At 36.1% G+C, this 15,687-nt stretch overlaps 1 protein-coding gene across 3 annotated transcripts in view; it reads left to right on the forward strand.

Annotated features, from left to right (window-relative positions):
* Positions 1 to 15,687, forward strand: part of grid2 (glutamate receptor, ionotropic, delta 2) — a 419,113-nt gene that overhangs the window by 365,341 nt on the left and 38,085 nt on the right. The window lies entirely within an intron of this gene.

The following is a 15,687-nucleotide window of genomic DNA, read 5'->3' on the forward strand; positions in this document are numbered from 1 at the left end:
ATAGTCAGGTTTCTTCAAGTTTTTGTTCATATGTGTAGTTTTTCTGCATCCTTTGTTTTTTACAGAAAAGCATTAGCCTGAAACTGATTCCTCTGACATCTTCTCTCTTATAAAACACCTCCAGTAATCAGCTTTATAGCCTTAATGACGTTCCCCACACATCTAACAAGACAATTCACTTTAACAATCTAAAGATGGTTGTGACTTGCTGCAAAAATAATTGCACAAATAGCCACATAGATGAAACATTCTTACATATATATTCACCAGGGTTTTGATTTACAAGTAAACAGTGTCATAAATCAAGAGAAAAATCTCAGTTTCAGACAAGCTGGTAGATTGTTTACTAAATTGCTTCAGCTGTGTGGTTTTCTTCCTCCCCAATGAAATTAAATATTTATATATATAATATAAATATAAATATACATATAGTATTTTTTTAATTTTTTTTAACTGAGATCTAAAGATAACTGTAATTTTGTCTTTCCATGTGTGGGTCTGCTGAAGATCAAAATACACTCTAAAAATGGCTGAGAAATGTTAAAAGGGACACAAAAGGAAATAGCCCAATAGTAGTACAAAGAGAAAAGTTGCACAACAGAATTAATCAAAGAGCAAAATGCCCCAGTAAAAAAAAAACATTTTTAAGTACATTTTTCATCTGCCTGGTCTGCGTCATGTCTAGCTTACAGTCCGACCTGAAGCAAACCATTCAACGTAATTTCCAAGACAAAATGGGGATAAAAATATTGGATGATTCAGTGTAACTCCCCAGAGTTTCGTATGGAGCTGGAAACAGCGAGTTCAATTACTGGATTGTAGATGAATTAGGGGAACAAACTAGGCGGTGGAGGGATTTGAAAAATGAAAACTAATGCATGATATAAATGGTTTTTGTTGCAGGATATCTCGTTACAATTGACCGCTCTCTCTTATCCTCACCTCACCCTCAGCCCATTCCATTTGTCATTGTCCTCTTCTCTTCCTTCTTTAGCTATGCCTTCCTGACTTCTTCCATCTCCACTCCTCTCAATATGTTTTCATTGCAAGCTCAATTATTTTTTTCATTCTCTCACTGCTCTCTAATTTGTGCTTTTTCACCCCTTCACCACGTTCACTTCAGCAACACAATGTTGTAGGGCCTCCTGTATCAAGGTGTTTTCACATCTATTCTACACTTCCAATCTCTTTCTTCGTCACCCTTGTATCCCTCAATCCCAATCTTTCCATTGTGGTCTCATTCTCATGCGACTTGCTGGGCAGCCACGCACTGGGTCTTTATCTCTTTCTATGGGAAAAGAGACAGCCCGGTGCCAGCAGCTAATGGACTTTGGGAGAACTCAGACAACCATGCATCACAGTCTGGAGAACGAGGCGGGAAGAGAAGAAGCATTTGGAACGAAGCCAAAAGGAGAGAATCATGTTACAGAGAGGGATACATACAAGGGAACCATGATAGTGGGAGGGGGATCAAATTAGAGGATTTAAAAAAAAAATACAGTAAATTCATTTAATTGTGTGGGCACACTTTTATGCTAAATAATTTGTAGAATAAAGCTACAATTTATCATATGTTCCACAGCACATTTGCCCAAAGGGACAATAAAATCTATCATATGGCATTATATTGTATTATTCTTATTGTATCATATTGCCAATATAAAACTTTCTATGAAAGCATTAATATAAATGTCTCAGATGATTTTTTTGTGCCTCTCACAGCCCTTTCTTCTTTGATGCAACTGTGTCTATTAGAGCCTTGTGCATTATAACTTTTTTTCAACTCCTGTTATAAAGCTGATTTAAGACAAATAGTCAGGATTATCAGTCTTTTTTGTCAACAAAGTTTGTTCCCATATGGTAATAGACATTCTGAAAAACCAATGAACATTTTTTACAGGAATAGTTAGCATTACGTTCTGAGCTTTGACACCTTTGAGCAGGCCAAGTTGTGTTTATGACTATCTGGAGCATTTGAGACATTTGTAGAAAATGTGATTTAAATAAATCCCAAGAAGCTACATTATTGTATCTGCAGACATTAAAGTAGTTAGATTTGCACCAGCCAATTCAGCACCTGGGAAGCCTCTGGGCATGGCAGAATTAGCAAGTGCTGCAGGATTGAGCAGATTGAACAAAACGTTTCTCTTTTTCTTCGTAAATCTCTTGTCACCTGAAAAATGGTTTAATCTAGTATTTGTTGGTAAGTAAGTCGTGTCTTTTTCTCTCCAGCTGGGATGAACACATGTCCGCTCCTCATTAGCATAACTTTCCTCAAGCTCTTGGTGTCTCCATGATTATGTGTTGTGATGGGCTTCAAGTCAGCCTATGTTTAAAACCTTTTAGCAATGTTTTAGATCATTGTGGTTTTCAATCTTAAGCCGGTATGTCATTCAAATGCAACTGTTGGAAACTATTTTGCAGACAGCTTTGAAGAAGGATTCTCTAAAATGTCCTGAAATCTTTGTGGGCGTTCTCAGTTGTTTTTTGTTTTTTCTTTTGAGTTGTAGAAACTCAGTCTTGTCGGTTGAATTTTGAACAAGTTTTAAAAGAAAATTCATTCAACAAATTTTCTTTTAAAATAGTCACAGAATGCAACACAAACACTACTTAATACTACTTTCTCACTACTCAATTTAAAGAAAAAACAGCTTGCATCTTCAGTGTCTTTAGCTCTCTCATTAAATGTGAGTGATTTAAGGCTTACCAAGAGCAATAATATGGTGTCTTTGCAACATCTCAGGCCAGAGGGAATTTACAGATGTACTTTTACTATTACACATACACTTGAATTTTTCTTATTTTGCAATGTTCCAAGGAATCTTGACCTCTTACTGAGGAGAAAGACTAATATCCATTTTAGAGACACCTATGCACCAACCACACAGTGAGAGCAGTTCATTCCAACACTCAACTCTTTGTGGACTCAGAGTAGTCAGAGGTGCATTGAAACGTAGATGTAAAAACCAAGTGCAGCTCCTAAATGGAAAACACATTTCTCGTTTCACAGTAGCTGCCATAATAACACCAAGAGATGTACTCTAAGTATACCAACAGCTTGTGGGGGCTTAGGCTGTGATTTGCAGTGACAATCTGTAAATGTTGACATGAGGTGTGTGTCAGGTTTTTATGAACATTACTAATACTTTTTTTTTCAGGTTCATGTAGTGTCTCTGTTTCTTTGTGCAACTGTATTGACAAAATACACTAAGCGGCACACAAAAATTTATCTCAGACTATTTACAGTAGCTGGAGTGGTACCCTTAAGGGTCAGTGTTAACATCACCATTCAGTCAGATGGACTATCAATTTAACCAACTTTAAAACAGCAGATGCTGTGCTTGTTCCAAATGCATCATAGCAAAAAGACTAATCTACAAGATTCAGAGAAGACCAGCTGTTCATTAATTTTGTTCGAATGCTGTTCTGGACCCACTTAAACACCACTTAATACCACTGATGTGAAATATTGGCGCAGCCTGTCAGCTGCTTTGCATAGTTCAGCAAACTGAAAGTGACGCTCTGTTCTCTGTCAGATGGTTTGACAGAAAGCAGACTTGTTCATTCGTTCAAACAGTATTTTCAGGCTGTACAGGTGATACTTTTCCTGATATCCAAATGATGGTGGAATAAGAAGCAGCTGTTGAGAAAAAGTCACTGTTTAATTACCCTGGGGAGAAGATAGAGGTGTTGTGACGTAACTCAAATCTATTGTTGGAAAAGCATCTGAGTGTATCAGTCATCACTCTCTCCTCACCTTCTTATAGGTCTGATTAATGTATTGCTTCCATGTTAGCTCTTAAGGCTTCTTAAAATTAATCTGAAAACTTAAGGCTTTACTTTTAAATTATCTTTATAAACACATGAAATCTATTCTGTAATCCATGCCAATGTTATCTAAAGCAATTATTCCTTTTTAATTTGAAAGGCTATTGACATTTTACCTCAACCATTTGGCACCAGATTTCACAACTGAAACAATTGCTAATGAAGTTAATTTTGGAGGGCTGGCAGTGAAACAGCGGTGGGTTAAAAAATATTAAATCAACCATTTATTTTCTCAGAACTGCTTTGGCACTGATTAAATGGGCAGAGGACATATAGTATCTCAAACCTCCACTGTTGAGCTATCAAGGGCATTGCTCTACAGTCTTTTTGCTTTTAGCATTTCTTTGACTTTATGATCGCCAAGGCTCTCTGCGGTGTTTTGCGATAGTTGTTTTGGTGCACTTGTTATTTGCATTTGCTCTTTTCAGCCTGCACTTAATCAGCATTGAGGGATGAGAGCTTTGGCTTTTCCAAGTGGTGCAAATGTTGGAGTGAAGATGGCATCAGAAGAAGAAGCTGATTTCCACACATGAACACTGAAAAATTACTGAAAAAATACAGAGAGATTGATGTGGACTTTCTCTGCAATTGCTGTTTACACAAGCAGTTTATGATGAGAGATTGAGACGTGTTTAGAAAACATTCCTGAGCGGCACCTGGGTTGAGTACAAATGAGGCAGGATGATGCAGGAAGTACACTGTGGAAATTCATTATGTGCTTATAGAACAAAGAGCAGACAAAAGAGACTCCATATTCATCTTTAATGGCAAATGTTTTTTGTGTTTCTAACAGCACAGGTGGTGTTTGAAAATGACAGTCAGTGCTATTAGCACATATTGTGTTGCTCAGTTACTTTGTTAAGTTATTAACAAGTAGCTGTCTGGGTGGTATCCACATGAAACAATGTTGTCTGGAACAAATATTGTGGCTGAATTACATGTTTAAAAATGATTTAACAGATATAAACAGAACAATCAATTCATTTGCCTTTTTAACACTACCCAGTGTTCAGATATTTTGAAGGATGACCAGAAATGTACAAGCTGCCAAATGAGGTTTCCTCTAACGGTGTCCGGCCTCATTGGTTCTGACAGGGTGAGAAGCTCTGTCATTTGGAATGACCTTAAGGTCAGTCACTGATCCCTTGCATTGAGAGGAGCATCATGGCAGACACAGTTCACATCTTTAATCCATCCATTGAGCATTATTGAGCAGAAGGAAGCAAAAAGGCAGACTTAGGCAGGACTATTTCATTAATACATGGATGGATGGGAAATAGATTGACAAAACCTGTGTCCCGCTTACTCTATTCGGCTTAAAGGAATGTAGCATTTCTGAAACTGAATTCTGAAACTCATTAACAAGAGCATTAAGATCACTTTTCACCATTTCACCATGGCAACACTGAAGTATAGCATAACACAAAAGCAGCAATCAGGGGAATGATGATACTTTGGCTTCAGCGATACATAAAAAAGAAAGCTCCAAGACATGCTGTATTTAAATACTCAGAGAAGACTTGGCAGCTCAGTGATAGCAGACTGCAGAAAACTCTGGACCAGTTTTACAATTGCACTTCAACCTGAAAGCAGTCATGTCTGCAGGCAAAAATGCAAAAATAAAAAAACTGCACAAATAAAAGACTCCACTTGTGAATGAGAAGAGATTGTAAACAATTTTAGGGTATTGCATTTGTTATTTCATGGGTCATTTTTTACAGTAATAATTCAGACTTTTTCAGGTGTTAGTGAGGAGGATAGTAGGAAATCCTAAAAATAGCCACACAGTCACAGCCATTTTTATCAGCCTGGACACCTTAATTTTATAATTTTGCCTTTTGAACAAGACAAATAATACCCCCAAAGAATGGGACTTTAAAAGTTTTTTTTTCCCCCGCTTACTTGTTTGTGTGTGTCTTTATGTTTGCTTAACTTACAGGAAATGTGTTTGATATGTTACACCAAATACTTTGTTGATTATCTTTTTCTCAGGTTTTTTTTTTCATTATGTGAGTGTTCTTCACCATGTATAAATGAACCTTTAAATCAGTTGTGGTTGGTTGGAGAATTTTAATGTCTCAACACATTGTCAATTAATTATACATTATGTAATGAGAGGTCTGTGTGTTGGTGTGTGTGTGTGTGTGTGTGTGTCTGTGTGTGTGTGTGGTGGTGGGGGGGGCATGCATTTGTGGGAATGTTGTGTCACATTGCTCTCGACCTTGTAGTCTACTTTGATGTGGGACGGAAGCAGTACTGTCACGTTCATTCAGATGTAGTGGGAGACTTCATGGTGCAACATCAGTGTGCTCTTTCTGTTAAGCAATGCAAGCTGTGCACTTTCAATCTAGTGGGTGTTCCCCTTCACACATACATGTTTAATAACTGCATGTTAAACTGTATGCGATTTTTAACTAGGGACATATTATTTGACATCATTACAGAAATAGTCCTTTTAGTGCTTTAAAAGCCAGTGTACAACAAATAAATTACTTCTTGCAGAACAGATGAAGTTGGAATTTTTCCAGATGTTGCCACTGACTTTAACAAACAAAGTTTTCTATAATAACATACAATTAATATTCTTAAAAACAAGCACAACTGTCATTACAACAATTGCTATTTTGCATATTTCAGACAGGAAGGCATATTTAAGTTGTAGTGAAATATGATAAAAACTATGCAGATTACACAGCAAGGTTACTTCTTAATTTAGTTTTAAACATTTCTGTACCTTCTGTTATTACAATTCATTAAGAATCACAAAGATAGTTATTTTTTTAGATTGGGATTTGTAGACATTTTGATCAGTCCAAAAACTGTTTTTATGGTCACATTTTATAGTCTATTAGTGGTCTGTTGTGTTACCAGGCAACAAGGTACACAATTTAGTAACCTAGGAAGTATAGATTAACCTTTCTTTTAGTCTTACAACAACAGCCTTTCTGTCTTAAAAAACAAAGTAACAACAAGAAAATGCCTACTTTTCAAAAGCAAGCAAATGAAACATCACACTTCATTATGAAAAATACAATTGAGCAAGGATAAGATGAAACGCAGAAAACAGAAAGAAATATTATTTTTTTCTGCCAGATCCTATTAAGGGTGGCATCTTAGTTTTGGCTCACTGATCCGTCTCGGATGATCCATCTCTCCAACATCTGTCTCCAATTACTCCTCTCTTTCACTATCGCGTCTCTCATCGGCGTAACGGGGTCTGAGAAAAGATTTGCATAGAGCGAGGCAATAGGCGATTAATTTTGTTGTATTTTTTTCAGTCTTTCTTCCTGAAGAGACGAAGACAACTAATGACAGCCAATGGTAATTAAACAACTGAGAAAACAAAGAGAGGAAAGGGAGTGAAGAAGTTGTCACATTGTGTCTCCAGGGACTGAAACGACTGGTGCCACTAGAGCAAGCAGTTGGACAGAAGGCCTCATGAGGAATTGGTGCTGTATGGGTGCTGGGCTTTCATCATCTGAGGCTGAGTGTTGTTGCTGTGTTTTGCTTCTTGGAAAAAAGGAAAATAATTATTTGTTGGACACTGGAGAATCACAAGTGGTTTATACTGGAGAATGTAATGAGATAGTGCTGGAGTTGTTTTTCAAGTTTGTAAACTTGGCAAACTTGATTCATGCAGGTTGGTTCATTTAAGCTCTACCGAACTACCAAGTCTCCTAAATTCTAGCTTGGTTGTATTTGCATGCTTTGCATACAAATATGGACAATAGCAGTCACTTTACACTTTAAGTCTGGGTCCTGTGCATGCAAGCAAACAAAGAATAAGTTCCATCACAGGTTATCACCATTCTTATCTAGAAGAGGAAGCACATGTATTTTAATAGCTTTTTGCTAACAGCTACTATCTAAAGCACTCTACAGCAAAACAAATCAATAAAAGGCTAGCTCGGATGAAATAATTTAATGAAAAGGATCATAGCTTGCATAATACCTTTTAAGGTTTTAGGTTTATCAAAGTACATTCAAACTGAATGTAATACTTTTTTATTGATTTAATTTTATTGTATATTTAAAAGTTGAGAAAATTCTACCTTGATGCTTGTGACCTAATACCTTAAAGCAGGGATGTCCAATCCTGGTTCTCGAGGGCCACTATCTTGCATGTTTTACTTTTTTCAAATCAGGTGTGCTCCAACACACCTGATTTGAAACAATGGGTGATTAACAGGCTTCTGCAGAACATGAAGAGGTAATTTATCCACTGAATCAGGTGTGTTGGAGCAGGGAAACAAGGAAAACATGCAGGATAGTAGCCCTCGAGGACCAGGATTGGACACCCTTGCCTTAAAGCCTCCCCATTAACACAGGGGACAGCTTTGGCCCAGGGGTAGGGAGGTTGTCTAAGTGTCCTTTGGTAAGACACTGAACCCCCCACAGCTCCCGGTAGGCTTATCTGTGCATGAGTTGGAGCATAAAAGTGCTGTATACAGAGTGTAAAATTTATAATACAAAAGTGCTGTATGAATGGGTGTACATGGATGAATGAAAAACACATTGTGAAGTGCTTAGCAGAACCTGGAGAGGTTAATAAGGCGCTATGTAACTGTAAACCAGTTGTCATTTAACATGGGTGGTTTGTTTTTCAGTCTATTTTTCAGAGGGTTAGTTTCTTCTTAAAGAAAACCTAACTACTATTTGCATCTGTTTCTTTCCACCCCTACTATTTACATAATATAAACTGGCTTAAGTACCTCCTAATTCATAAGCCTGCTTTTAAACACTGCAATAAATGTGGGGGCATTAGGCAAAAGTAAACTTTTTTAAACAGTTTCCTCCTCCTACAAGAAAACCTGTCTTAAAATAACTTTTCTCATGTATATTGATGCCAAATGATGCATAGAGGGGAGGCACTGTCTCTCTCCTCTCTGCTTTGATTGATTTCCCTGCACCTAATCTTATCTTTATTCAGATCTTCACATATCTACATAGAGCCAGCGAGTGCAGAGACAGAGAAAAAAATTTGGCTGGGGAGCAGCTTCTCATTGTAATGTTCTCTGATTTGTCAAATAAAGCCCAAAGAAAGGCAGCACTGTGAGTGTGGGATGCAAGAAAAAGAGCATACAATCCAAAAGACAGAACTCTTTGGCTTAAGGAGAAACAAAAACACTTGTAGGTCTGTAAAGACCTGCGTTAAACAGATTTTTATCAAATATTTCTCAGTTATTAACCTCTGTCATAGTTTTTACACTCTCCATCGACACACAATCCTCTAATTTGCTGCCTGTATTATTATACTATGCATTGTAGAACAAGAACAAAAGCAAACCAAGTGAGAAGTTAGTTCTTTTCTCTCTCAGCCCTGGTTGAGCTTCACAATTTACAGGTACAAATGTGATCCGATTTAACTTTAGAGCAAAGCAAATGAGGCACACCACTTTGCAACGAAAAGTGTACATATTTTGTATAATTCAACACTGACATAAATAGAAATCAACTTTCAGTGTAACATCAGTGAAAAAGAGACTGGCAGCAGCTTTAGATCTTTGGTCGTTATTGCATGAGACATATGAGCAGTTGATTTTATGCTTGTCTCTTTCTTTTTTTTCCCTGTTCATGTCTGTCTCACATCTCAAAATCAAACAAGTCAAAGGAGAGTGATGCAAGAAAGCATTCAGAATTATGGAAGAGTGGCTTTGAGAAGATCGTTGAGAGTTGGTTCTTACAAATGTGATATTTAAGAGTGAATATCAAAAGTTAATGATGTAATTTCTGAATGCAAACCATTTGTGATGGCAATTAAATCACTCAAGTTGACGTGGAATCAGAATGTATAAGTAGTCAAAGCCTGGTGACAGAAATTCATGCACTCACATGTTTCCTATGATAACACCAAACTATTCAATGAATATACATTGGTATTATTGCTGTGGTGCTACTTGATGAGGTTAAAAAACAGGACCTGTACCCAAAACAATCCTTGTGGATTAAGATGCAACAACTGTACAATAAAGCATAAATAAACTAGAAAAATGTTATTTTATAGTTGTGACACTTTATCTAAACTCATCTATAGCAGCTATAAAAGACTTTTCATTGCAAAAACAGATGACAGTACCTACCATGTGTAAAACATGTCCTAATGCTTAAAGGCTAAAAAAATGAACGTTTAAGAATCTAACTTCACACTTGGGAACAAGCTGTTATGTATCGCTACAGATGGGTTTGTAATCTATGATGTAATTTATGGATGAGGGGGGAAAAAAAGATGCTTTTTGATATATTTCAGTTCAAACTTAAAGCAAGACGAAGAATTTTATATTCCTTCTTCATGTTGAGCCCTTAAAGGCATCTCTTACTTTCTGTTAGAGAGGAGAAGAGAGAAGAAAGACAGATTTAGAGAAAGTGGGACCCTGCAGTAAGCTTAGGCTGGTTTTGAAGTTTGAGCATGTCTAGACTTTGAGACCAAAAGGTTTGAATCTTGGATGTGATGGAGAAGCCTCTAGAAAACTGCAGAAACACACACGGGTTAAATATTTGGAAAACATTGTGTAGCAAGAGTCAGAGTGTATGAGCTTACCTAATGGATTTTTCTTTTTTTCTAAAGCACAAACGTTTTAATTTTATTTTTTATGATGTGTTTGTGCTTTTTGCTTGAGTGGTGTAATTAGAAAAAAAATAATGACGTAATAATATTTTGTAAAAAAAACCACGACTGATCTATTCTTACAAGGCTAACAAAACTAACCTTTTGTTTTCATCCTGATATTCTTTGTACCATCATCATTTTAGGTTTGATTGCCAACGTGAGCTTTTCAGCATTTTCAGAATTTCAACAATTCTTGTTTTTGGCCACCTACTTGTATTAAAAACTTTTTTTTTAAATGTCAGAATGATGTAATATTTGTTGTAACTCTTTCAGTGGTTTATTAAAAACAAAAACAATGCATGAAAAACTCATCCTATAGTCCAGTGTTGTTATGGTTTAATTAAATGAGCTCCACTATCACAAACACCATTTTAAAGTAATATAAACACAAGCAATAAAAAAGCAACAGATCTGGTTTTGTCTCCCATCCCAAAACAAAGAGGTCATGGAAATGTTGAGGTGGCATGAGTCAGAAAAACAGAAAGTAAAAAGGAAGAAAGATGCTGAGATGATTTTGATTTAGTGATTACAGATCTCTCTGGGTTGTCCATGTCACATTTATTAGAGAGAAAAAAAACAACAAAAATAACACACACACACACAATGACTAAGATTTATTGGTTGATGTTGCGTGAATATGCAGTTCAGGGTTTCTAAGAAGAAAAAAAATACTTGAGCCTTAATTGCGTTGACGCATTGAAGCCTCTTACTGACGTGCACTGCTTTCCATTAATCTGCTTGAAACTGAGCTTCTCAGGGTCATATCTCAGTTCTTCTCTGGTACTTTTCCACAAGAGGCGGTGAATAACTGAAGTTTCTAGACTGGTTGTAGTACTATTTGAATCATTTTTAACATTCCACAAATTTGCATGCACATTTAGATGCTGCACTTTTTTTAACTTGGGTTAAATGAACCTAAAAATTGTTTTAAAGCATTTGCTCTTTAGCCCTTTGTCTCATTATGTAACAGTTTTTCAAGTACTCTCATCCACTGCTGTTTAACACAAGGCAGCATGTTTGGTAGTTATACCTAAATTTTTTAGCAAAAAACGTGTTTTTATTAAAAAAAAAAAAAAAAAACTACTTGTACTTGTTGTCTGTGAGGGTGCTGCTACTCATCTTAAAAAAAATAATAATAATTCAGGGATGGTGGATGCATCTTCTACTAAACTAGAATATGCCATTTTTCTTGAGCTGAAAGGACTTTCACAGCTGTGCTTTTAAAACTTCACAAGTATAATACTGTTCAAAAATCTTAAACCTATTTAAAAAAAACAGTTTCAACCCACCTGTGCTACATGTTTGCTATACTAATTTGAATTGCTATGGAAATACAATATAATGCTGTAAGGAAACTGACCCTGTGAGAACTTTACTATTACACTTCACTTGGTGTAGTGTTGAATTTCACAGGAACAGCAAATGTTTTGCGCACACTGTGCCTTACAACAGACAGGAGATAATAGGTGAAGAACAACCTATCTTTATAGACTCATTGGGTGAGGATGAAAGACAAACAACTATTGGAGCTGCTAGAGCCAAAATAATACATGGCTGAAAAAGAAATCCAGATGGCTCAGCAGAACAGAGAGCAGGAACTTAGGTAGAGACGATGACAACATTCTGGCAGTGAACAAAGGAAGCCAGGCTGAATGAATGCTTAGGGACGCAATGACAAATGAACAACAGGTGGGAGTCAGCAATGGAAAGCAGGTGTGAAGGGAAAATAAAAAAAAACTAGACAAACTAAGAGAACTGAATATAAGAATTATGTAAAAATGCAAACCGTGGAAACAATAAAGGCCTAGCTAATGCCAAAGAATAAAACAGAAATAATGCACACTTGGAGTATGTGTTGGACATGATGCTCAGCTACTACCATGCCAAAATGAATTAGGTTGACTTGAATTTGGTTGACTCCAAAAGTTTATTAAACTTCCAATTAAAATGTTCTGAGTTTCGTTAAAATCTGTCCAGTGGTTCATGAAATATTTTGATGATAGACAAACTGAGTTGAATCCAATAATCAATATCAAACTTTTAAAACCAGATCTTGCATGATCAGTTAGCTCTTGGAATGGGTGTTAAAATGACTTTCAGCTACCAGATTTTAGCTCAATATCTCTAAAACTGACTGAGTTACAGCCATTTTTGTGTCACTTAGCTGTGGTGACCATCTTGAATAAGGTTCACTCAGTTGTAGATGAACATCCAATAATTGGTTTCTGAATATTTGATTAAAATCCATCTACTGGTTCATTAGATATTTTGCTAAAGCTACCAACAAATGAACACACACATGTACACAAGCAGAAATAGGATCAAAAACATCACTGCCCTTTAGGTTTTGGTAGTTGGCGATAAAAAGCCCAAACTATAGTTCAAGACATGTTTAGTAACCCAAACATTCTGAACATATTAGGGCCTACTGGAGACTTTATAAATTCAATAAAGTTTTTGTAGTAACAGCCTGTTTTGTTGGACATTCTTGCCTGTGAGAAAGAGCAACATTTTTTTAGATATATATTATTGTGCAAAAGTCTTGAGCCATTACTCATTTCAGCTTTTTTCTTTTGCAGCATTTTTCTGTTGCACTTGTTTGTTTTTGTGTTTGTGTGGTTTGGAGTTTGGATCATTCATGTGTTTGCAGTGTGCTTAGCTCTTTGCTGTGCATTTGCACCTGTCGGCCTTTGTATTTTTTTCATGAAATTTAAACACATCAGAGCTTATTTTTCATGTTACTTATAGTGTAAAAATTAAGTCTTGTCTCTTTAACTTGAAAGTAAAAGAAATTTTGAGTAACATATTTTACATCTTATTTCCTTTCCCCTCACACTCTAATGCACAATGCTAGGGATATTATTTTAAATTAAAACATGGAGATGGAATCCCAAGGTGTCAACAATGCATAGAAACTTTTTCTTTTTAAATAACACCTTATTGGAATGTAGCCCACTGCATCTCTCCAAGCAGAAAGTATAAAACGTTGCCTTGTAAAAATAATCCTGCTCAGTTCTTGTCAATAGAGAGGTTGTGTGTCTTGTTTGCCAATGACCTTCCATGTTTTTTGTTTTTTTTTTTCCTTTGTGGGGATACATTGTTTTTCTTTTTTCACAACTCCTCTGCTTCTTTTTTGTTGTTAGAAGCGGTTGGCCTGACTGATACGTCCTATGAGTGTAACACACAAACAAAAGTGGGTTGAGAAGGAATGAAGGAAGATAAGAGCAAAGTGTTTGTACATTCACTACGCCACAGAAGCAAGTCAATTTTCAACACATCATTTTTATGGAACCATCCCATTTATGATTATTATCTTCAGTAATTAATCAAAGTGGAGCCAATATTAAAGTGATGCTTTGCATGCAGATTAGCTGTTTCAATGCATCAAATCAGCTCTTCCCTTTTTACATTCAGACTCACTCAGTTTATGAAATGTGACTGCAGGTGACAATATTTCCCTTAACAGGCTGCAGAATCATTGTCAGTATACAGATAATTCTTTTTCATGTGATTGCATACCATGATTATTATTTCAGACTTTATTTTATCATGGATTTGAGAAGACAACTGGTGTTCAAGTGAAGCCAAGTCAGTTTAATTCAGAAAGCTTATTTAAAATCGACAGAAGTTGGGCTTTTAGGACTGTAAAGAAGATAAAATCATTTCAGGAATATCAAAGACATGGTGTATGATCTACATGTATAAAACATGAACCATGTTATAACAGTCAAAACAATAACTAATAATACAACTAATCAAATCAGTAAGTTCTTTCAGCTGCTCCCTTCCTCAGGGCTTGCCACAGCGAGCAAACTCGCATGAACAATTTGGCAATTGTTTTATGCCCGATGCTCGTCCTGCCGCAACCTGGGCTTGAACCTGCAACCTCAAGAATTTTCAAGACTGCAGCACTGACCACCAAGCCACCGCAGCAAAACAACTAATCAAATTACACAAACAAAAATGAAATTCCTAATGATTATAAAGGCTTCCCTTGATCAATGCAAAGTAAATGGCCTTCATAGAAAATTAAGAGCAGAGAAATAGGAGCAGAAAAATCAGTCCTTCAATTAGAAATAGACCTCCAGCTGGTGGACCAGGGTTTATTATGCAGATAAAAACAAACTCAAGAAGCCTATTTGCATTTTGTTTTGTTATGTGAATAAAACCATGAAAGTAGAAGCTAAATCATGACCTGTATTACTTGGTTATTAAAAAACAAACAAACAAAAAAAAGTATTTCAGTGAGATCCTGTAGAGTCATTGCATGAAGACGATGAAAAGTATTATTTAAACATAAGTCTTACATTATATATCAGTAGTAACCTGTGCATTTGAGCCAAAGATGGGGTGAAGCGAGAAGTGCTGTATTTATTCAACAAGTCTGGCAGCATTTTGAACCTATTGTAGCCAAGTTAGGTTGAACTGCTTCAGCCTCACACAGAGTTACAATAAAGGCAATGATGTGCATGTACAATTACAAAAAACTGTTGTAATTTGGCTATTATTTTTGGAAGGTAAAAGCTAACTTGAGAAAGCTTAAGATCTTTGATGAGCAGCATAGACTGGGCCATGATTCATTCTTACTTTTATTTAATAACAGAGAATTTCTGTGAATTTCAAGTCAGTGAGATACTGAAATCCTAAATGTGCATTGACTGTGTCACAGTATGTATGGTTTTCAAAGAAGTTTGTGACATGGAAGATGGGTTGATTCTCTGTTGTTTTAACATTATAATTCAAAGGACTGCACAGGTAAAATGTTGATTTTTTTTGTGTTCATCCATGATTTAGGTTTGGGCTGCTTTATCAAATCGAAATCTTATTTAAATAAAAAACTTTTTTTTTGTCCCTAGAATTTAGAATATTCCCTCAAATGATAATGACAATGTGCATGAGATTATCAGAGCTTTGTTTCCAGTTTAACTGACCTAAGAAGTCACTGCATACGTATTGTGTATAATCATTCATTTAAGCCATTTTCACCCTGATTTAGTGAGTAAAGTGTTCTTAATGTTCAAAAGTAAGCAATTGAAACAGATTTTTCTTACTAATTTATGTGCTACAAAGCCATTAATCTTTTCAGTTCAAAAGCAATAATGAAAAGCCATAAAATTATTCTTCAAAGTAATAGCAGTGTTCTTCCCTCTCTTTTGAAGGTTGTAAAGAGCAGAATAAGCCATTTTGATACCCTGCAGTGAATTACTGAATACACACATGCACACACATTTCCAAACACGCACACACATACA

Source organism: Kryptolebias marmoratus, linkage group LG1 (genome assembly GCF_001649575.2).
Source record: "Kryptolebias marmoratus isolate JLee-2015 linkage group LG1, ASM164957v2, whole genome shotgun sequence".
In the NCBI taxonomy this organism is placed as follows: domain Eukaryota; kingdom Metazoa; phylum Chordata; class Actinopteri; order Cyprinodontiformes; family Rivulidae; genus Kryptolebias; species Kryptolebias marmoratus.